Source organism: Heterodontus francisci, chromosome 16 (assembly GCF_036365525.1).
Source record: "Heterodontus francisci isolate sHetFra1 chromosome 16, sHetFra1.hap1, whole genome shotgun sequence".
In the NCBI taxonomy this organism is placed as follows: domain Eukaryota; kingdom Metazoa; phylum Chordata; class Chondrichthyes; order Heterodontiformes; family Heterodontidae; genus Heterodontus; species Heterodontus francisci.
Genome location: NC_090386.1, coordinates 49,200,504 through 49,225,261, shown reverse-complemented (window position 1 = coordinate 49,225,261; position 24,758 = coordinate 49,200,504). Strand labels below are relative to the sequence as shown.

The 24,758-nt window shown below is 42.8% G+C and overlaps 1 protein-coding gene across 5 annotated transcripts in view; it reads left to right on the top strand.

Moving 5' to 3' along the window:
- Window positions 1-24,758, top strand: part of bcas1 (brain enriched myelin associated protein 1) — a 237,205-nt gene that overhangs the window by 73,020 nt on the left and 139,427 nt on the right. The window lies entirely within an intron of this gene.

The window sequence follows — 24,758 nt, the reverse complement described above, 5'->3', positions numbered from 1 at the left end:
TTTTGCTCATGATGGGAAAAGGCGGGCCGCAGAAACCCAACCGATTTGGAAATGAGATCAAATATGGTAAATGAGCTCATTGTCAGATTGTCAAGGGCTAGTTTGTGATTTTGGTGGGGGTACACGGGTTGCACGCTAGCTCAGGGGCAGTCCAGGTGCATGGAGGGAACAACACAGTGGAGAACCAGTCATGGCAACACTGTGAAATTTGGTGGGCCCATAAAGGGAGCATAGCTGAGAGAGGCACTCATCCATTGGCACACAGGCGCTATGGGTGTGTCGAGGGTGTGGAGAGAGTGGTCTGTGTGTACTTGGGCATTGGAGCGGTCGTGACCCTCCTGGAATCATGGGGCCATAGAGGGGGTTAGGGTTGCAGAAATTATTGTGAGTGTGGCTGAGCACAAGTAAGGCAACAGCTGGTGATGGGATTATAGTTTTCAGATATTGGGTCGAGCAGAATAATCCTTGGAAGGAGCCAGAGGCAAAGATGTTCAAGGCCATAGTGACTTTGATGGCTACTGGCAGGACATGGTGAGCAATGCTGCAAGACATGAGATCTTCTGCGACATGGCCACAAATCTCAGTGAGCATCTGCCTGGACCGACGCAGTCTCCTGTGGCATTGGTTCACCTACATGTCCAGGTTGCTTCACCTTCAGTGGTACAGCCTATCCTGCGGGTATGGTCTCCATTGCCTTCCTACCCCTCCTTCCTCTCCTCTGCCCTTCTCATGTCTTGGCTGTGCCTTAGCTTGTCTCTGCTTGCAGTTGAGATGCACATGGTGATTGTCCTCGTCATGGAGGTGCCAGTGGGGGCATCTCCAGAGGATGCTGCACTAGTGTCAATGCAGGGGCAACCACTGTCGCAGGACACTGCTGCATAGACGGCCCCTCAGTTAGAGGACCAAGTAGGACGATGATGATGATGTGCTCTCAGGCTCCTCAGCTGGAGTGTCTGCTGGAGGTTGAATAGCCAGAGGTCTGTCATGCATTGCACTCACCTTGTCAGAGCGAAGGAGATTATTGAACCTGTTGCAGCACTGCACCCACTTCCTCCACACTACACTTCTGACAGTTTCTGCCACCTCTAGCCAGGCCTGCTTTATTTGGTTGAGTGGCCTTCCCCTGCCACCCTCTGGAAAGAGAATCTCCCTCCTCTCTCTCACAGCATCCAGGAACACCTCAAGGTCAGCAACAGTGAAATGAGAGGCTGCCCTGCCCTGGGTTCCAACTGTCTGCCTCCCCTCCTGTTGCCCTGCTTGCATTCCTTCTTCCAAATGGCTGTCATGATGCTTTTAAATCGGGCCCGCAGTTCAGCAGTACCCACTCCATCCCACACCCACTGCTGCTAATTGTCCACCCAACCCGCCCTCCAGCCAATTACCAACCCGCCTCTGCCAAAATTGCAGGCTGTGACCACTTCCCCACCCTGACATCCCCCCTGGGGTGGGGTCGGGACCTGGAAATGGTCTCGACGTCGAGGTCTCGACCCTCGAGGCAAAATCCTGCTCTCTGAATGTAGAGCCTGCTTCAGCATTGAAGAAGCCATTAACCTACTCTACATATAGGTTAGTTGGGATGGAGATTAAAAACTTGATTCTATGTTGCCGCTGGCAAAAGATGGCGGCCTGCACGTGCAGGGTTTACTCTGCAGAGCCAACGCGATCTTAAATGCGGCGGCTCATTAACATGGCCTGGGCGGATGGCCCCCGCCCCCCCCCACTCCCCAATTACGTGGAGTGGGCGAGCGAGCCATCCCCACCAACGGTGTCTGGCGCTGCTACGCAGGCGCCGGCGCCATTTGTAAACAGCTTCCAGCCATTACATTTACTTTAAATTTTTAAAGACACAAGTCGTTATAATTTACTACAAATAATTAAGTAAATGTTCCCTGTCCCATCTCCCCAATAAATTTACATTTCATCCCCTGTCCTCTCGCCCCCCCCCCCACAAAATACTCACCTTCTGTACCTGAACTCCACCCCCACCCCAACAAAGATCAGAAACATTTAACTTTACCCCCTTTCCATCACCTCCCAGATCAACCAAGCAGGTTTGACCCCGCTCCCCCCTCCTGCACTGAGAAATTTACCTCCTTCCCCCTCCCCACAGTTGTCGCGCCTCGTTTCCCCAGATGGGGATCCGAAGGCGTGTCAGGGCTGGCCGCCAGGATGAAGATCGTGGTACATCAGGAGGCGACGGGAATCTCATTAACTAAGGTATGTTAATGATATTGAATAATTAAATTGAGGACCCGTCGCCGAGCGGCAAGATCTGGGCAGACCCTGCCGACATCGAGGCCCGTGACGGGCCTCATCCAGGGCAATCTTCATGCCTCCCCAGCCACGGATCCCGACGTTGAGACCCCGATAAAATCCAGCCTGTGGTGTGAGTTAGAAAATCACTCATTTCTCCAGAAATGAGTATTACAACTCCCAGGGTTCATTTAAATCCTGCCAGCCAACCCATTCTCGGTAGGAAGTGATTGAAAATCACGCGGCCTGGACACCACCTGGCAACGGCAGGAAGTTGCAGTGTTGATTGCTGGAGTTGGCTTACAAGGATCTCACAACTGGGAAGGGGAATGAGTCCAAACCAGGGGAGGCCCCAGCTTTCCTGGTAGGATCTGGGGAAGCACTCTTGTGTCTCCTGGCCCCACAGGAAAGGAATAATAAGTCGAAAAAGCTTAGTTGATTGGTCTCAGATCCTTGGGAAAGCTGCTCTGTCTTCCTGCTCAAGCTGCCAGGTTAAATTGCATTCGGATGCTGCTGATGTCATTAGCAACTGTTTAAAAATAAACCTGCTGGCTTTGGGTAGGTGTCCTTGTTGCCGGTTCTGTTAAAATTAGGAATAGTCGGTTGCCAGCAGTTGAGTAACCTGGGCGGGCGATTTCAGCCACTTTCTTCTTTTTTTGATTCATTCATGGAATGTGGGCGTCGCTGGCCAGGCCAGCATTTATTGCCCATCCCTAATTGCCCTAGAGAAGGTGGTGGTGAGCAGCCTTCTTGAACCGCTGCAGTCCATTTGGGGTAGGTACACCCACAGTGCTATTAGGAAGGGAGTTCCAGGATTTGACCCAGCAACAGTGAAGGAACAGCGATATAGTTCCAAGTCAGGATGGTATGTGCTTGGAGGGGAACTTGCAGGTGTCGGTGTTCCCATGCATCTGCTGCCCTTGTCCTTCTAGGCTGTAGAGGTCGCGGTCTAGAAGATGCTGTCTAAGGAGCCTTGGTGCATTCCTGCAGTGCATCTTGTAGATGGTACACACTGCTGCCACTGTGCATCAATGCTGGAGGGAGTGAATGTTTGTAGATGGGGTGCCAATAAAGCTGGCTGCTTTGTCCTGGATAGTATCGAGCTTCTTGAGTGTTGTTGGAGCTGCACCCATCCAGGCAAGTGAAGAGAATTCCATCACACTCCTGACTTGTGCCTTGTAGATGGTGGACAGGCTTTGGGGAGTCAGGAGGTGAGTTACTCGCTGCAGGATTCCTAGCCTCTGACCTGCTCTTGTAGCCACCGTATTTATACGGCTACTCCAGTTCAGTTTCTGGTCAATGGTAACTCCCAAGATGTTGTTAGTGGGGGAATCAGCGATGGTAATGCCAAGGGAGATGGTTAGATTCTCTCTTGTTGTGGATGGTCATTGACTGGCACTTGTGTGGTGTGAATGTTACTTGCCACTTATCAGCCCATGCCTGGATATTGTCCAGGTCTTGCTGCATTTCTATGCAGACTGCCTCAGTATCTGAGGAGTCGCGAATGATGCTGAACATTGTGTAATGATCAGCGAATATCCCCACTTCTGACCTTATGATTGAAGAAAGGTCATTAATGAAGCAGCTGAAGATGGTTCGGCCTAGGACATTACCCTGAGGAACTCCTACATTGATGTCCTGGAGCTGAGATGATTGACCTCCAACAGCCACAATGATCTTCCTTTGCGTGAGGTACGATTCCATCCAGCGGAGTGTTTTCCCCCTGATTTCCATTGACTCCAGTTTTGCTAGGGCTCCTTGATGCCACACTCAGTCAAATGCTGCCTTGATGTCAAGGGCAGTCACTCTTGCCTCACCTCTTGAGTTCAGCTTTTTTGTCCATGTTTGAACCAAGGCTGTAATGAGGTAGGCAGATCAGGTTAAAATCAATCCACTCAGAAATCACATACTGAACTGATTTATTCATATATTTCTTTTGGACGAGACATTAAAATCAAGGCCCTGTCTGTCCTCTCAGGTGGTACTATTTGAAGAAGAGCAGGGGAGTTATCCCTGGTATTCATCCCTCAATCAACAAAAACAGTTTACCTGCTCACAATCACATTGCTGTTTGTGGGAGCGTGCTGTGCACAAGTTGCTGCCATGTTTCTGAGAGCACAACAGTGACTACACTTCAAAAGTACTTCATTGGCTGTAAAGTGCTTTGAGAAGTCTGGTGGTGGTGAAAGTTGCTGTATAAATGCAAGTCTTTTATATGAGTGAAGCATCTTGTTACTCCCAATGTTATATCAGAATAACTAATTTCATATTGGGTATCTATATTCCTATTTAGTACAATTGTTGCTGCATATGATCATTTGATGTCTAAATTTTGATCATCTCCAAAAAGTCACTGGGGTGGATTTTAACTGTTCCCATCAAACAAGAAGCTGCTGATCAGTTGCCCCGCATTTTACACCCCGCACAGTTTTCCTTTTCAGCGAAATTCTGCCAGCCTGAACAGTTAAAGTGAACTACACTATCTTAAACTGTAACTGGCACTTGCCTCTGATAACTGATATTTGCAGAGCATTTGAGTGGAGGGGGCGATTGTAATCATATTTAAATTTAAGCATGCACAAGCTGCTGTCGACATTCCACTCCTAACACTACCTTACCGCCTCATCAAGACAAGTCCATGTTTGCCTTTAACGTGAAATTATTTTTTAGTGGCACATCCGTGCCATTTTGAATTAAATATTGAAAAGCTTTTAATGAAGAATCATCTTTGTTGTGATAAATATTCTGCAATTCCTTTTTTTTGGTGTGTACATTTCATTGTGATATAATTAATATACTTTGTAAGTTGTATATGTTTACTTGTGAACAGATGAAACAAAGATTTATTCACACTGTTTTTCATGAAGACTCTGCCCCTTTAGTTAAAAGTGCAGGCGTCTACCACCTAACCCCAAAAAGCAATAAACTGTAAATTGCAAATAACCATTCTCCATGGATTGTTTGCTTGTGTAAACAGCCCGAGAAGTACTGGTTATTAAGCTTCCAGAGACATGTGCCATCTACTCCTGGGTTCACTGTTGTAATTCAGACATAACAATAGGGCAGAAGTAATTGAAAGCCAGCAATAAAAGGTAATTTGTTACCATGAAGTTGTTTTTCAAACCAGTCCAGTAAACATGTGCAAAAACTATGCTGCATTGGTGCTGATTTATATAGAAATATTAAAACTCAAATCTGTGAATTTTATTCATGAACAGGAAATTTATTTCATTCTGAGAGAGATAGTCCATATAAATGGAGGAATTGAATCAAATTCTGACTTGTAGTACTAGTTCTTCACCAATAAATGGCTCTAGTGCACTTTGTAAACCTTTCTGTACTTGTTTACAAAGGAAACCAAAACATTATAACTGATCATTCCTGCATTGCCAACAGCCCTTTAGAGGAGTGTTGAAAAGAGGTTGATAAATGCCATAATTGGGCTGAATTTTATCAGCACTTGACACCATGGACGCAGCGGGGAGGCCCTGAAAATGCTAGTGGTCCGCCTCGATTCACGAGGCTGAGAAGCCCCCACCAGATATTAGCGGCAGCAACGAGGCCTCAGTGTGTGGGTTGAGGCAGACCGCCTCTTCATTACAATATTAAAATGAAGATAATTAACATTCAAATGAACATACCTGCTGACGGCGGCCGTCCCACGCCGATTTTACGGCTAACTGGTCGCGTCTCGCACGCTGTCCGCTTTGGAGTTCCAGGGCGAGATACTGGTGGGAAGGGGGAAAGGAATAAAATTATCAGGGCGGTGGGGGGGGGGGGGGGTGGGGTGGAGAGGGGAGCAGCGAAACCACCTATTATTGGTTGCAGGGATAGAGGAAGGGGGTTGAGGGTCAAAGGGAACAAATTTCGGGGGGAAAGTTCGGGATATCAATACAAGTTTTTCTGGGGGAGAAGGCAATTAATATATAGATTACCCATTGGGGGGTGTGAGACGGGACCTTTAAAAATGTAAATGTCACTGAACGGCTTGAAGCCCTTTAAAAATGGTGCCACGCCTGTTACCAGGGACGCAGCAGCCGCCCCTCTGCGTCATTGGGGGCGGCCGCTCCGCCCCTTCCATTTAAATGAGATCCCACGTGTATTATAGCAGGGGCTTGGTGGTGGCACTTCTGTGTCGGAAGGCTGCCGCTTGCACAGCACGCTGCCGTGCAGCACGGTGCACTGATAGAATTCAGCCCATTGTTTCACTTTTCAAGCAAGGTGATAATTCAATTTGTGGGAACTATAGAGGCATGTCCCTTCTGTCCACAGTGGGCAAGATTCTCACACGAATCCTCCTGAACCACCTTCAACCCGTCAGCAAAGACATACTTCCAGAGATCCAATGTGTTTTCTGGACATCCAGGGGAACCACAGATACACTCTTTGTCACTCACAAATCCAAGAAAAGTGCCTGGAACAATGCAAAGAGCTCTACGTGGCCTTTACTGATCTGTCAAAGTCCTTTGATTCCAGCAACCTCGCAGGTCTTTGGAAAGTCCTCCAGAGACTTGAATGTCCAGCAAAATATGTTACTATTGTGAGACTCTTGCATGATGGTATGACTGCAACCGTCCTTTGCAATGGATTGGAGGCTGAGCCCTTTTGTATCTGAAAGGGCGTCAAGCAAAGCTGTGTAATTGTGCCAACTCTCTTCACTATTTACCTTAGCCCGGTCATGGAACTCATTCATGACTAATTTCTACAAGGGGTCATGATTGCGTTTCGACTCGACAGGAAACTTTTCAATCTTAACAAGCTGAGTCAAGACTAAAGTGACTCTGCAGCATATTCGTGACTTACACTATGCTGACAACTGTGCAGTTGTGGCCCACACTGCAAGTGACATTCAGACCACCCTAAACCTCTTCAACTCCATGCACAAAAGGGTTGGTCTCTCACTCAACATCAGCAAGACCAAAATCCTCCACCAACCCTCCCCCGGACAAGTACCTACGTCTCCAGCTATTATTATTGATGGGAATACTTTAGAAGTCGTTGAACACTTCCCATATCTCAGCAGCTACCTTTCTCAAAAGGTCATCATTGAAGTGGTGATCCATCATGGATTTGGCTGTGCAAGTGCGGCCTTCCAAAAATTGTGTAACCATGTCTTTGACAACAGGGATCCCCATAAGAGGACAAAGGCTTTAGTCTACAACGCTGTTGTTGTCACCACGCTTCTATATAACATTGAGAATTGGGTCACCTACCAAAGGCACCTCCAGTCGCTGGAGAATTTCCACCAGCGGTATCTCCACAGGATACTCAAAGTCAAGTGGGAAGACAAACAGACACACTTCAGCATCCTCACCAAAGCCAATTCCTCCAGTATCACAACCATGATCATGCGAAATCATGGTCTGGACATTGCATCTGCATGTCAAAGAATCTGCTTCCGAAGCAGATCCTCTTCTCACAACTTAAGGATGGCACCCAATCTCAAGAAGGACAGAGAAAACAGGCTGGATTTTACCAAGCCCACGACATCAGGCTCCTTGGCAGGTGGGGTGGTGGGTGCCGGAAGATGCTTTCAGCAGAGGCTCACCACGGAGGCCGACGCTGGGAGGGCCTCGCCGAATCCTCTCGGTGGTGGTGAGGCTCCAAGGCAGCGCCCCCACCGGTGTGCGACGGGACCTGGATTTAATTAAATAAATTAATGAGATGAATAAACTTAATCAAGTTACCTTGAATCTTCCAGACCTGCCGCGAACTTTGGTGTGGCGGCTGGAACTCCCACGCCTTCAATTCCCCGTCTGGTGGCACCGGTGGGGAGAGGGGAGGAGCTAAGATTTTTACTGTGGGGTGAGAGAATGGGGTCAAATAAGCATCATCAGTGTAGGGGATGGTGGGAAGGGGTGAACCTTCAACTTTATGCAGTTTGGGGAGGGGTGAAAGGTCAGAATTCAAAGTTATGTATTTTTTGAGGGAAAGGGCAAATACTGTAGTTTTGTTTGGGGGGGGCGGTTGGAAAGGGGTGTTACAGTTTAATTTTATAAATTTTGGGGGGGGTGCACTTAAAAATTCAAATTTGCTGGCATGGCTGGTTGCCCTTTATAAATGGCACCAGTGCCTGCACACAGGCAGATGGTGCCATTGCTGGGGACAGACAGCCTGCCCCTCCACATGATTGGCATGTGGCCCACAGGTATGGGCCGCCATATTTTAAGCTCACCGCCAGGAGCGACGGCGGGCTCTTAAAATCCAGCCAACATTTTAAGGACACTCTGAAGACCTCATTGAAAAGGGAACAAATTGACATTGGTGCATGTGAAGAACTTGCCACTAACTGTGACACATGGTGACACTCATCCAACAAGCCACAACAAAGTCAGAAACTGACCCCATAAACTCTGCTGCGGAGAAGCGTCGAAAGCGGAAGGAGAGAGTGCAGGACCCTGGCTCGAGAACCCCCCTCCCTCAGGGCAACTTCTGTCCTCTGTGAATAGACCTGTGGCTCCAGGATTGGCCTGCTGAGTCACCTGAGGTCACACAAATCATGACCTCTGACAGATGCCATCCTCGTTTCAAGGAACTGTCAACGAATAAATAGTCAGAATTGCTTCTAACTGAATCACTTCAATAGGCAAAATTTATTTTGGTTAATTGAAGCACCAACTTTCTATAACCAATAAGCTGAAAGAAATAGCAAGTTTTTCTACAAGCCATTCAGTCTATCATAGGCCACAGCTGAACATAGGGACAACATTTAAATATTAATCTTATGAAATTTGAGCCCGAAAAATGTCAATGCTGTGTAGATATTAGTGACTTTGCTGGTGGCTCTAAGACAAATATGAATCTCCAGATAACTTCAAGTTGTCTTTTCATATGGATTAGTAATGCAAACAATGGAGAGATACACCCAGCTTTTAAGAGAATGAGCTTTGTGGATTACCAGGATGTTGCTGTTTAAAGACTATTCTGTGGAGGAGTTGGCGTACTGCCAGGGCTTGAAACCAGAGTTCAAGCACATGAATCAGATTTTTTTATACAACAGAAGGAAGTTGAGCCCAGTTCTCATTGCATTAGCTGTTCACCTGTAGGATGACTTTTGGTAATTATAAATAATCAGTCATTATAAATAAAAGGCAGAGTGCATAAATTAACCTAAATTGAACATTTTAATTATTCATTTAAAGTTGACTACCTTTGGTCCTGTGTTTTTGAGGTAAGTGAATGGTGCAGAAAGGATATTCTCTCTGGTGTGGTAAATGGTAACACTGTAAAAATATTGCCCTTGAATACATGATGAACCTTACATTGCACTTTACACCATGATAAGTTATTTTATTAAACATATGCTATTTGACCAGTTGGATATGTGCTGCTGATCCACTTAACTGTCCCTATCGAGGACAATATGTACCATATATCTTGCCTGTTAAAAGATTAAAGAGAGAAAAATAAACAAATGTAGATTATAATCCAACTATGTTTTCATCACTCAGCATAGCAGGTTACATTGAAATTAATTTGAATTTATCATTCTCATTCTCATGTTTAAATCCATTCCTGGTCTTCCTCAAACTTTACAACTCACTCCAGAACACTCCCTTCCTCCGAGTCTGGCCTCTTGTGCACTCCCTTGTACTTTGCCCTACTATCGGAAGCTGTGCCTACAAACCTTCTAAGTCCCATGGTTTGGAATTCCCCCTGCCCCGCCCCCCCCCCACCCTTAATCTCCTCTGCCTCGCCACCTTTAAGGCCCTTCTTAAAATCCACCTCTGACCATGTATTTGGTCACTTCTAATATTTCATTGTTTGGCTTAGCATTCATTTATGGCTGATTATGGCTCTATGAAGCCCTTTAGGACATTATTTTTTTACTTTAAAGACAATAACCACGAGAGGGCACTGTGATTTCCAGCATCTGCAGTATTTTCCTTTTATTTTTGTGAAATTGGTACATTTTGTCCCGGTCTGTGCTGAAAAATTGAGCACAGCAAGATCCAATCTCTAGGTCAATGTTTGAATTTTCTACTTGACTGGGTCTCGTTCAGTTTAAGTAACTGACAGGGTGCTGTATTCACACATGCTGCCAATTACTGTGTTTTCTGGATTTAATAGGCACCAGAATTGTCTCCCCGTGGAATTGTATTCCATAGATAGCATTTAAACTTGCCTAAACAATCCAGTGATTTTTCACTAGTGCACAATAAAAAAGTAAATCACTGCTGATGGTGAGGCCTAAACATGTTTTTACTTATTTAACACATGTAGCTGTTTCACAAATGTGACAGACCACAATTAACCCATAGAGAGATACAGTACATCAAGCACACCATTAAAATGTATTCTGTTTTAGTCTCACATTTTCACTAAAAAAGTGAAAAAAATTATTAAACCTCATTAATATTTTAAAACTATTTTTAACTGAATATATGAATGGATTGAGATGTTATTCTCTCATGCCATATATTCTTTAGTTTAGTTTAGTTTAGAGATATAGCACTGAAACAGGCCCTTCGGCCCACTGAGTCTGTGCCGACCATCAACCACCCATTTATACTAATCCTACACTAATTCCATATTCCTACCACATCCCCACCTGTCCCTATATTTCCCTAACACCTACCTATATTAGGGGCAATTGCTAATGGCCAATTTACCTATCAACCTGCAAGTCTTTGGCATGTGGGAGGAAGCCAGAGCACCCGGAGGAAACCCACGCAGACACAGGGAGAACTTGCAAACTCCACACAGGCAGTACCCAGAATTGAACCCGGGTCGCTGGAGCTGTGAGGCTGCGCTGCTAACCACTGCGCCACTGTGCCGCTTTAACACAATTAAACATCACACAAAGGCCGCCAATTTTGAAATCATTGTGTGACAGATTTTCCCATAAAAACAAACTCTTGTCATTGCAGTAAAACAAGCGAAAAATCTGAAACTCTAATCACCTGCGGGTAGTGCAATAGTCAAGTACTTGGGTACGTCCTCGTCACTGAGCAGGTGTAAGGCAAGGTTGAAAAGTTGCCTATAACACAGTACTGCTTATATATTTCTTCTATTTATTTTTATTCTCTCGTATTTTCTTTCTTTTTCATCATTCTGTCTCTTTCATTCTTTATCTGTTACACCTGAAGATATCTGCAGATTTGATTACCTGATAAGGAAATTACGTTTAAAGTCTGGAAATGCCAAAGGTATGTAGTACAGAATACTAAATCTCTTGTGTTTTCACTTCCCTAACTGCACGAGCCACATCTATGCCTTATTGTCTTAAACCAATTTCACCATTCAGCTTACTTTACATTTCAGATCATAATTTTACCTGCTTTGTATCCCTATTGTTTTTTTAATATTCTGTGTGCCGCTGGCATCTTTTCTATCCATTGTGTTTCACCATGTAAAACTTCTGCTCTGAGCTTTGGTTCTGTTCCCCAAAGTTTTTTTTAATTTCTGTGTTCAAACTGACTTGCCTCTAACTATTACTTGCCAGGAAAGGTATCCAGTGGCAAACTAATTGTACCTCAAGAGTTGCATGATACAATATTATGCTGTCATCTGACTCAGGATTGGGAGAACAGAATAAAGTAACAGATTGTAGTCTGGAACAGCTATGTGATCAGAAATGATGGTTTCAGCTGTTTAAAATGAGAGAAATTAAAACTATAGAGGAGCTTGTAGTGATTTGGAAAGAAGTACCTAATACACAAAGAAAAATGTTCTGTGCGATGAGGACCAGATTAACAATGAAACAAGTACAATATCACAATTCAGGAGAAACATAAAATTATAGCGTTCTCCATCTTTATACTCTGCTCTACTTGACTGTGATTCAACAAAAAAATGCAATTATAAAAATTATCCGCAGTTTTCGCAAGAACTCACACATGCCTAGCAATCCTAGAATTTGAAATCTATTAGAATAATGTAAAAGCAGCCTTTACACAATCGCATCCAATTTTAACAAATGAGGTAAATATTTTCTATATGAACTGTTTTTATTGTTCAGCAATTATAAAACAGAACAGCCTTAAATTCAAATATTAGCTATGACTCATCATAAAATATTTTTACCTTACATGATCAAGGTATGTCTCTTCAAAAAAGAACAGAAAACATGTTCAATGATATATGTTTTTTTAATTATTTGGAAGCTATCTTAGTAATTTTTTATAGAATTAAACACTGTCAGTGCATGCCTGAAAACACTGGGAGACTTGACACTCACCAGCTACTTATAATACTGTTGACTTTTTCCACAAGAGGTCTAAGGTGGAACAAGCCACAAATTTCAACAAATAAATGAACTCACAATTGAAAACAAAACAAATGCCTTGTTTACCTTGTGTTAGGGCTCTGGTTTATCACGATTATTAGATTTGGTGTGAGGCTCTATTAAGGTACATAAATGCTTGATGATTGAACATTGCAGAGTCACAATTTGATGGCACGATAAAAAGCCATCTATTGGAGTTCTTGTATTTTATAGGAAAATAAGGCTAATACAAATATATATAAAAAACAAGGAAAGCTAGTGACCTAAAAAGAGGGAGATCAAATAGTTCATGAACAGTAGATAATATTCATTTTAGTAATGAGAATTTATTTTAACCAGAGACCTGGGATGTATAGTATCATTAAAGCGTTGCATTACTTCACTAATTCACAAAATATCATAATAATTACCAGTTTCCATGATTTTCCTGGTGTGTTTTTTACTGGTGAGTACACAGGGAAACCATGAATGAGGTGCAGCAAGGAGCCTTTGTAAAAATACTTTGATCTCAATGCATTTCTTAGCCAAAGAATACAACGACTCATTATTCAGCTTGATATGGCAATGTGACTTAAAGGCACCAAAACAGTGGATAAGATGGGAAATACAAATAGCACACTATGCAGTAAAGGATGATATTGTATGACTGCTGCTGAGTGCTAGTGCCACTGTTGCTGAGTACTAGTGCCATGCATCAAATTGCAATAATGACATCTGAAGTGTACCTGCTGTGTTATGCTAACCCAACACTCCTTTTATTCCTAGAAACCTGTGAGTGTTATTAAGCATGTGAAGGTATCCTTATCCTTTGTGTTTCAGCCAAATATGCGCACATTCAGTAAAGCTGCAGGTGTGAGTCTACTATCTTGGAAGTGGGGTGCTTCGACCTACCCCAGTCATAAGGTTGAGCCAACTCATTCTTTTTGTGTAGCTCCAGATGTCATACACTGGAGCTTACACAATGTGAAGATGCAGTTAGAACCTGTTTTCTGAGAGTGTGAAATATGAACTGTTTTGCTTTATTTTAGCATTGGATTTATGCCAGTACTGCAGTAAATCCACCATTAGGCTATTACTATAACGGCAGCATCATGTACGTTAAGGCAGAGTAGAGAACATGGCCGAGCCAAATATTAAAGTCACTTTTATATAGGTCTTTTAATTTGGATTGTGGGAGCCTGGTGTCTGGCATCCAATTCTCAGCATTCATGCTGCTAAATCCGGTTTCTGTAGACTAGCAACAGACTCATAAACGTATTTTCGTCTGGGTCTACAAGTCTGTTGCTGGCCTGTGGAAAGTGATTTAACAACATAACTGGCAAGAGTCTGCTCATGGACACCACCCTTCCAAAAGCCAAATACCATTTTAAAAGGCCCTTAAAAGTGCTTTATGATGCAACACGATCTTGATGGTTCAGACAGCAAAAGTAAGATAATACTGTTTGCTAATATTGGTATTTTGAACTAAAATTGGTCACACCTGTGTACACGATTTAAAGATTTTATGGATCAGTAGTTATCTGCTGTGGTATTGTTCATGGTGAGTAAGGGGTATAGTGGTTTGTGCACTATGTGCAACATAGTTGGGCAAAATACTGGCACCGGTATTATGGCATGTGGTTTTGTAACCTGGTTGGCTGCTAAGCACATACCTGGTGGTGACATGCTTAAGCCTAAGCAATCAGAAACCCAGAAAGAACTCTACATTTGTTAATTCTTACAGACACAAACATTTTAATTATATGATGGGGAGGTTAAGAAGGGGAAGAAAGAGATCGGTGTGTATTACTATTGGCATAGACGTGTTGCAAGTAAATAGAGACTCTTTAAAGTAAGAATAAATTATATTGCCTTATCTTCATAAAGAATAGATACACTGGTTGAAATGATTACTAAAGTACGCACATACTATTGATTAAGTCTTTTCCAAATTCTGGCAGAAATATATCAGAAATATATTTATGCTTGTAATCACAAAGAGAAAATGGGGAATCTAGCCACTCCATAGCAGAAGTGGTTTCCACTAATCTCCAATTGCTTCCTTCTGCTGCCTATGGACTAAAAAAATTATGGATTAGTAGTTATACTTCTAACATGCTTGCTAATTCACTCACTTATCGGGGAGATTAATTGGTACATTAGAATATTTCACTGTAAAACTGATTTTTGGTACACAAGGGTTCACTCTAAATGAAATCAAGTTCTTCTGACTATGCCATAGCATGATAGTTCTGTAGGTACATGCATGAGATTGAATGAGGCGTGTTTTCTGATTTCATTTCAGATGACAAACTGCACATGCTCATTGACTGTGCAATAATTTGAAAATTTGTATATTTAATTTTTGATTTGTGTTTTATTTTAACGTATGTTATATCAGAGATCATGTCAGAGAACTTACGTGCAACATAAATGGCTTCTTTAACTTCCAGTGCAGCACACAGAAAAATGCAGTCGTTCAAAAATAGCATTACTAGAAACTGTGAGATGTCACTGAATATTGAACAAGGTAGTGATATTTGTACTGATTACTTCAAAAGTAGTGGAAAAACAGACTCCAATCAGAATTAATTGGATTTAAAATTAAAGTTCGCAGGCATTGTCATTCATTCATCTCCCTTTCAGAAATTATCATCCCCTTTAGAAGAGCAGTTTTAACACAGCTTCACTTACCTGAAGCTTTTGGAGTGAGAGCATGAAGTAATTGTTGCATTCAGATAGGCTCAGCCAAACTGACTTGTTTTCCTTAGGTAAGTCTTTTCAGTGCATTTTGAAATGGAATATTGACACATTAAAGGTGGTGTGTTACTTTCAGTCAGCTGAAATCTTAATACTTTGGGGAAAATGATTTAATTTTGTAAGCATTGTGGCAGTTCTCCAATTACTAATTACTTCTAATATGGTGAGCATATAAAAACAATATATGCAGCTGCCTTTGTAGCTTTGAAGTCTTTCCTGAGGTTAGTAGTTCACAGACAAATCACAACACAATGCTTAAGATCCAAATGTGGAGTTAAGCTTTGCAAATGAATGCTTCAAGCTTCAATACTTCTACACTGAAATTTAGCAACTAAATATTTACAAGAATTTCTAATCCAGCATTTTTGTAGTGTTTAGCAAATTACTTTTGTAGTGTTTTGAATAATGATGCTTTCTCTGAAAATATATATTGCTTTATATTTTTTGTACAATAAAATGTCATGTTCAGTTTTAAAACAAACTTTTTTTAATACTCCAATATGCAACTACTTCAAACTAGTTCCTTTCTCATCTATAGTAGTGGTCAAGAATTATAATCCAAGCAGTGCATTTCTTGGTTAATGTATGCCATTTTAGATAATGTATTCTGCATCTATTATACAATAAGTTTCTTGTTGTTACAAAATGCTGACAAGTCACAAGTTCTGCAGGCTTGAGTCATAGAGCTTGCATTGTGTATTGTGTGATATATTACTTGTATGGTTTTGCTTTCAGACCTTTCCTGGGACACGTCCTACGGAACCATATGGTGTCAGCTGCAGTTAGTTTTCATTTGTACTTCCTTTTACTGCAGTTAATTATCACATTACAAGGCACTAATGTGTGACTAGTATTTCATGAAATAACAATGTTCTATTTATTTGTGCACTAGAAATTGTTATGGTTCTTCTACCAAATCAAGGGCAATATGAACTGTGCCAAGGTACAGTTTTCAAATTGTTTAGACTTGACTGAAATAGAACCTACTCTTTGAAAATAATAATATCAAATCTCATATCTCCAACTAAGTTGGAGTTGCAGTTGAGGAGTGTGCTTTATGGCCGGTGACCAAGCAGCAGTAATGGACAGGATAGCTTCTGAGGAGCAATACAACATTGCAAAGGAAAGAAATGGAGATTAAATTCCGAGCTGGTGATTCAGCTGTAATGCGGTTGGAGGGGTGGCTGGCAATAGGGCAGTGAGTGGTAGAGCTATTTTTTATTCTTTAATGGGATGTGGGCATCACTGGCAAGGCCAGCATTTGTTGTCCATCCTTAATTGCCCTTGACAAATGAGTAGCTTGCTAGGCCATTTCAGAGGACAGTTAAGAGTCAACCACATTGCTGTGGGTCTGGAGTCACATGTAGGCCAGACCAGGTAAAGACAGCAGATTTCCTTCCCTAAAGGATATTAGTGAATCAGATGGATTTTATGACAAGCAAATATGGTTTCATGATACAATCACTGAGACTAGCTTTCAATTCCAGACTTTTATTAATTAATTGAATTTTAAATTCCACCCACTGCCACTGGGATTTGAACCCATATCCCCAGAGCATTAAACTGAACCTATGAATAACTAGTTCAGTACTGTTACCACTACACCACAACAGGTAATGGGGTAAGGATACCATGAGAATGAGGGGTAAGTGGGAAGTGGAGAGAGTAGTGGGGAGTGCCAGTTGGATGCAGTTGTGGAAATGACAAGAATGCAGGGATGCAATTAAGTGAGAGGAATGGGGCAATGCAGGAGTTGGTGTGCAGTAAAGTGCCCAAGATGAGTAACCTGCATTTTTGCCACATCTGTCACTGGAAAATGAAACCTGCAGCTCTCTTCCTCACCACACTACCCACTTCCTCTCACCCAAAATGAAACAAAAGAAGAGCAAAGAGGGAAGAAGAAGTAAGGACACAAAGAAAGAACCAGCAAAGAGAAATGCAGAGATGAGCAGAAAAGAAAGGAAAACAGAAGAAGAGGATAAAATTAGAAACATGAGCACAAGAAGGACAGGTCAGAGAAAGATGCTAACATCTGAATTAAAGTGAGCAGTGCTATGGGAGATCAAATATAAAACTTGAAGCTGCATTGTTTACATTGGGCTTACAGCACAGAAACAGGACATTCAGCCCAATTGGCCTGCGCTGGCATTTATATTCCTCCCATTCCATTTCATCCAGATCCTTAGAGGATGAGACTGGGGAATTACTAATGGGAAACAAGGAAATGGCAGGGAGTTTGAACAAGTATTTTGTATATCTTCACAGTAGAAGAAACAAAAGGCACCCCAAGAATAGTAGAAAATCAAGAGGCAAAAGGGTGGGAGGAAATTAAAACAATCACTATCATTAGGGAAAAAATATTAAGAAGACTAATAGGACTAAAGGCTGACAAGTCCCCTGGACCTGATGACATGCATCCTAGGATGCTAAAATAAACAGCTGCAGAGATAGTGCATGCATTGGTTGTAATCTTCCAAAATTCCCTAGATTCTGGAAAGGGACCAGCAGATTGGAAAACCACAAATAGAACCCCTCTATTCAAGAAAGGAGGGAGATAGAAAGTGGTAAACTGAAGGCCAGTTAGCTTAACATTTGTCATTGGGAAAATGCTAGAATCCATCATTAAGGAAGAAGTAGCAGGATATTGAGAAAATCATAATACAATCAGGTAGAGTCAACATGGTTTTATGAAAGAGAAATTGTGTTTGACAAATTTATTAGAGTTCTTTGAGGATGTAACAAGCAGGGTGGATAAAGGGGAATCAATAGCTGTAGTGTATTTGGATTTCCAAAAGGCATTCAATAAGGTGCTATATATAAGGTTACTACACAAAATAAGAGCTTGTGGTGTTGGGGGTAATATATTAGCATTGTTACGATCCTGTTAGGGACCATTAACTTTTAAAAAGAGAAAGTTGAATTCCCAATTATTGCTGAAAGAATTATGCCACAAGATTTCATGTTTTAAACAAAAAACATTACTGTGCAAGAGTGAAACAAAACAAAACAGTAGTAACTTCACATTACAATGTACAAACATGAAGATGTATACTTTAAACTCTAATTCTTAACAGAACATCCCCACTTGACTTTGACTCTCACCCCAAGAGTTCCCCTATACTTTACAGGATCTTGGCGGTTTGTTCACTTCTCCTGGGACCAATCGAAAGTGTACCACAGCTCTTCGGAATTCACTTCCATTTCCTTAATTTCTCAGCAGTCTTCTGAAGTAGCAGATTTCCTGAATCTGGACTTCCCAGTTTGAGCATGGGCCTTACTTGAAACAGAAACACCCCTGATTCCTCATAGCCTCTTTGCTCCTGAGTCCAGCTGCTTTCAAAGCCAAAAACTTTCCAAAGCAACCGCTTTCTCTGTGACCAACAGCCTGTCAACAGCTTTCCAAAAGCCAGCCACTTTTTCAAAAGCCAACTGCTTGTTTGTCAGCAAGCACACAGATCAAAATGCCAACTTGCACACCTGAATCATCCATCTCTGTCGCAATATGGTACATATGCAATGTCCCAGATAGCAATTTAAACTAATTCTTTCCAACTCCAAATCTTTTTGTTCTGAGAAAGCATATGAATAATTCAAACCCCTGATTAAGGCAGCTGCAGACACACCGTTTCCATCATGAAGGTAAAAGGCACTTAGTGCCTGAATGAGGGACACGGCATCCACATTCATATTGTTAGAAATGCAAACTTTAAGTGCAATGAGCAAAGGAGTTTAAAGAGTTAAAGACACTAACAGGTTTCTGTGTGCTTCATGGTTGAAATTTGCTCTCAAAATTAAGAAATTACTAGCAAGGTTGGCATGGATTATTAAGGACATGGGAACGAAACATGTGTGATATAACAGGAGTGTCAACCAAATAAGATGTCCTCTCTTTGTGGACTTGACTTGTATCCTATATTGGTTGAGAGTGTCAATGTAATATCCCTGTATCAGTGGTTCCAACGTAATGCTGAGGTCGCCGCAGTATTTTTCGTAATATCTGCAAGGTTATTTAAAATCAGTGGCCAGCTGGCTTAACACATCTCAGGTGAACAAATCACGAAAAAAGAGCCCTATAACAATTCATTACTTTTGTACAATAATGAAAATACAATACTATGCAAATCAACATTAATGCTATGTTCTACCCAGTTGTTTCTACCACAGATGTTACAATTTTAATGTGGCTATCATTTGCCCTCATTTAAACTGCTTAGCCTTGTTCTGCTACTTGAATACTTGTTAATACCTTTCTAGCAGAGGTAATTAATTTGCACGATCATGGTTACTTTGAAGTTCTTTTCACCTCTCACCTCATCTACTTCGTAAGTTATTTAAATTGTCTACAATGTTACCCAAGACTTAATTAATTTACAACAGGAAGCTACAATGAAATGCCTGAGATTGTAGGCACAGATCTTATTTCATCTATGTGGGATAGGTTATTCTTCATGTTGTCTCTGCTAAACGTTACTGAGTCTACACCACCAGCTCCACATCCCCCACCCCACCCCAGAAACATTTTATAATCTCTCTCTTCCTTTGATCTTTAGCTCTTAAAAGTAAGGAAAGCTAAGTAATTTGCATTTCAAAAACAGAGATCTTAAATGTCTGTCTTGCCTTCACATTAATTAATAAGGGATGAACATTTTAGTGTTTCATTGGTTTTACTGAAACAAAACAATTTTACCTATTAGTGCTTTTAAGTGGGGCACTTGACCTCAATACAAACCTTCCCAATATTTAACAAATACTTACTGTGTTAATTTTTGCAATTTATTGCATTCGTTCAGAACAGACACAATTAGTCAATATATCAAAGAAAGAGGCTGTGAAATTCAATAATTCATGAAGGCTTTGTACTGCCTGCTAATTTAAATGATTGTAGTGTGTAGCCACTGCTAAGAGTGCTGTTGATTGGCTACACGCTGGAGCAGGGTGATGCTAAATCGTGAGAAGCTAGTTAAAGCCAGCCTGCACCTCTTAAAAAGATGCATTACGGCTGCTGGGAGCAGGCGTTGGAAGTCATTCTACAACAAATTCTGACGTAGGAAAGTCAAAAGAGAGGCACAACATGGTGGCGAGCAAGCTCCAAGACTTTCCGACACAGGAGGTGGAGAGGAGAAGAGCAGTTTTCTATCCTCAGGAAGCCAGGGTGCCCTGCAACACACAGTGAAAAGGCAGTGGGAGCAGACAGTGGAAGGCAATGGCAGGATTCAAGCCTCAAGCATCTGGATGCAGTGCTGCAAGAGGTTCAGTGACCTCATACAAGTGGTCAAGATCAGTGCATGTATCATTAAATCCCATATCCTACCAACTGCACCTCTAGTCTCACACACTGCTCAATGCACCACACTGTCTGGGGGTGGCTTTGGGGGTAGTTGCCATTACACACAACTTATTCTGCAGAGGACTCAGATGAGAACTTTGACAGGATGGCCTACGGAAGAAGCCCTTTGGGTGTACATAATGAAATGCTTGCTGCATTGGCAGGCTTGACAGAAAACATACTGCCAATATCAAAGAGCATGAAGGAGTCCTGCATCAACTTGGTGCAGAGCTTGAAGCCCATCATTTCCAGCATGGAAATGGTGGCCAACTCCATTTAGCACACTTGTGGACCCAACAAGGATACAATGTCTGGTGGCCAATGTCTCAGATTCTGTTGCAGCACAAGCAGAAGCCACCCTGTCTGGGTGCTGCTATGGAAGCTCAGACTGAAATCATGCAAGATTAGCTCGATGCCATGGAAACTCAGACTGCTGTCTTCATAGCTGCAGATACCAGTGTTCAAAGGGGCTTACAGGGTATCACCACAGTCCAGCAATCTGTCCTCCAGCAGATTACTAGGATTGCTGAAGCACTGTCCTGGCGGAGTGGCAGTGGCTCCATGGAGCACGAATCTGCACTCCTCTCTCAGGATGACAGCATTTGTCCTCGCACCACTGCCACTGCACCAGTACCCTTGCTGTTGCCTCTCAGCTAGCCAGCCCAGGCTGCTGCAGTCCATGCTGAGATGGTGTAATCCAAAGACAAGTCTTCTAGGGCCAGAGCTACTTGAGGTTGTCCTGCAAGGCCATTAGCAGTCTCTTCCACTGAAGGTCAGCAGCCTTGCATCAGACATGCTGCAGCCACTGGGCAGCACTATGTAAGAGCACTAGGCCGGGCAAAGGCACAGGGAAGACAGGTTCAAAGGGAATGCGTGAAGGTGATTAGTTAATGTTTATATGCAATATGGCATGGTTTGATTTCTAAATTTGGTTTGGCAAGTTTTCTTTCGTAGTGGCTATTATTTTTGCTTTGTGTTTGTTGTAATGGTCAGTAACAGAGGGAAGGTCAGCTGTTGATCTGTTGATGAATGGGGAATTGGGGTTGCGTTCACTCGCATCACAGTTGAATGAGTCGATCACGGATAGCCCGGCTGGAAAGGAGCTGTTTTGTTTGCCTCCTCCTTTCCTCCTCCTCTTCCTCCTCATGTTGGCGAAGCTAAGCAAAACGCAGCAAACTACCACAAATCTTGACACGCGTTCTGCTGAGTACTGCAGGACTTCTCCAGAACTATCCAAGCATTGGAAACATTGTTTCAGCATACCGATGGTCTATGCTAACACAATTCATGTCATGTGCATATTTGGGTGTCAGCTGAATGTTCAGTTGGTAGCACTCTTGCCTCTAAGCCAGAAGGTTGTGGGTTCAAGTCCCAATCCAGGATTTGGGCACAAAGATCAAGGCTGACATTTCAATACAGTAGTGTGGGAGTGATATGCTGTATTTTGGATGAGACATTAAACTGACACCCCCTCTGTCCTTTCAGGTGGATGTAAAAGATCCCCTGGCATTTCTTCAAAGAAGAGCAGTGATGTTACTTTACCCCTGGTGTTCTGGCCAATATTTATCCCTCAATCAACACCACAAAAACAGATTATCTGGTCATTATCACATTGCTGATTTGTGGGAGCTTGCTGTGCACAAGCTGGCTGCTGTGTTTCCTACATTTCTACATTACAACAGTGACTACGTTTCAAAAGTACTGGCTGTAAAGTGCTTTGAGACATCCTGTGGTCATGAGAGGCACTATATAAATGCAAGTCTTTTCTTTTTGGCAGAGGATAGCCCTTGTTGCCCAGTAGCCACCTTCTGGTTTGTCGTGATAGCTCAAATGCAGATGTTACAGCAGACTAGCGCAAACCAAAGGCATCATTACTGCAGCCAGGGTACTGGGCATTGATTTGCTAGATACACTTCATATGTTGCACACCAGCTGGACTTTGAGGGAGTGGAATACCTTCCGGTTGCCATACATCCCAGAGTTGACATAAGTGCCACAAAGCGATGTGTGTGCAGTCAATGGCACCTTGCATCAGGGGGAAGCTACAATCCTTGCCAAGTCACGTGTTCGCTCCGCCTGCTTCTCACTGGCAATAGAGAATGAAATGTATTTGGCTCTCTTGAAATACAGAACCTCAGTGACCTCCCTTGTACAACAGAGGACGGCGAACTGGCAGAGCCAGCCTGGAGCCTGATGCATACAAATCCATGGACATTGTCGCCTTCACAGCCATTGGCATGCTGTCCTCACCCTGCTCTGATGCTGCAGTTGTGGTTGGAGCAGATGGTAGATTTCAGTGAGCACGTCGTTAGTGAAGTGGAGATGTCTCACACCCTGTTCCTTGCTGAGGTTCGGATAGGAGAATTGCTCCCTGAATACTCTGGGCAGATATGGCTTCCAGCTAAAAGACTTTCTCTCTCTTCCAGCAGCTTGTCCTGCTCTGTGTTACCTCTACTCATTCTCCCTGTCATTCTGTAGGCAAAGTCGGATGGGTACTACTGCATCCATGTCAGGGAGCAAGTCATGTGCACAGAATTCTTGAAGTCAGGACAACTCCTACAACATATGGCATACCACTCCCTGTAGACTTCAGCACCTTTAAACAACTCTGCAAATCAGCAAACATTTCGATATTTACAGTAAGAGCCAGTAGAAATCAATCAGCAACTAACCTGAAAGTAGTTGGAGATCCTTTGAAATAGTGCTGATGGGGGTTTCTACCAGTTGCTGAACCCATGTTCAGCTGTGCGAGGTTAAGGTTAAGATTAGCTGGAGCATTGAATTCTAAAATGGCAATGCTGGCATCAAATCGGTGTGGCAGACTGCCTACAATCTGCCTGCTCTGCATACTTTTGGTGGCCACTCCCTGCCCCCGCACTAATGGCCTCACCAAAATTGAGTCCACCATGGCGAGCACCAGAAGTATGTGTGCACGCTGCAGATACCATTTTGGAGGCAAAATGGCAAATGTAGCACTAAAAAACCAGGAACTATGGAGCCAAATTTCAAAGCCAGAATATTTTGGCCAATTATTGGACTGTGCAATTTTTTACACATCTTAAACAAATATATTCTACATGTTGATTGAATGTGGTCATTGCAGTTGAAATTTAGAAAATCACATCGGCCTAATACATCAGGAAATTCTGCTTCATTTTCATATTTAGGAATTTTCTGGCCCAGGATGCAAACTTAAGAGGAATTCTCTACTGATGTTCTGGTGCAATACTTTCAAAGCTTATTTGCCAAACTATATGATTGTATAATATGGCTTGGCCATGTGAGCCGCATGGAAGATGGCAGGATCCCCAAAGACACATTGTACAGCGAGCTTGCCACTGGTATCAGACCCACCGGCCGTCCATGTCTCCGCTTTAAAGACGTCTGAAAACGCGACATGAAGTCCTGTGACATTGATCACAAGTCATGGGAGTCAGTTGCCAGCGTTCGCCAGAGCTGGCGGGCAGCCATAAAGGCGGGGCTAAAGTGTGGCGAGTCGAAGAGACTTAGCAGTTGGCAGGAAAAAAGACAGAAGCGCAAGGGGAGAGCCAACTGTGTAACAGCCCCGACAAACAAATTTCTCTGCAGCACCTGTGGAAGAGCCTGTCGCTCTAGAATTGGCCTTTATAGCCACTCCAGGTGCTGGTCCACACACCACTGATCACCTCCAGGCACTTACCCATTGTCTCTCGAGATAAGGAGGCCAAAGAAGATTATTGTATAGTCCAAATATGCAGCTTGGGCCAACTAGAGTGGTGCTATCCTTCTGAAAATGGAAGGACAACAACCTCCAGTAGTGAAAATTCTAACTGAACTTACCCACTGCAAGAGGAATATTTTGTTTACAAGTAAATTTTTTTAAGTCTAATGTCAAACCTATTTAATTTTTACTGCCACCCTCTCCTTGGTTCTGTGCTAAGAATAAAAGCTGTTTACTAAATGGGTGTCTCAGTTTTCATCTCATTTTCAATCATCAAACACAGTTAACCATTAGTATATCAAACTTTTAAACAGCTGTACAAGGTGATTGATCGTAAGATCATAAGAACTAGGAGCAGGAGTAGGCCGTCCGGCCCCTCGAGCCTGCTCCGCCATTCAATAAGATCATGGCTGATCTTTTCGTGGACTCAGATCCACTTACCCGTGCTGTCACCGTATCCCTTAATTCCTTTATTGTTCAAAAAGATATCTACCTTAGCTTTAAAAACGTTT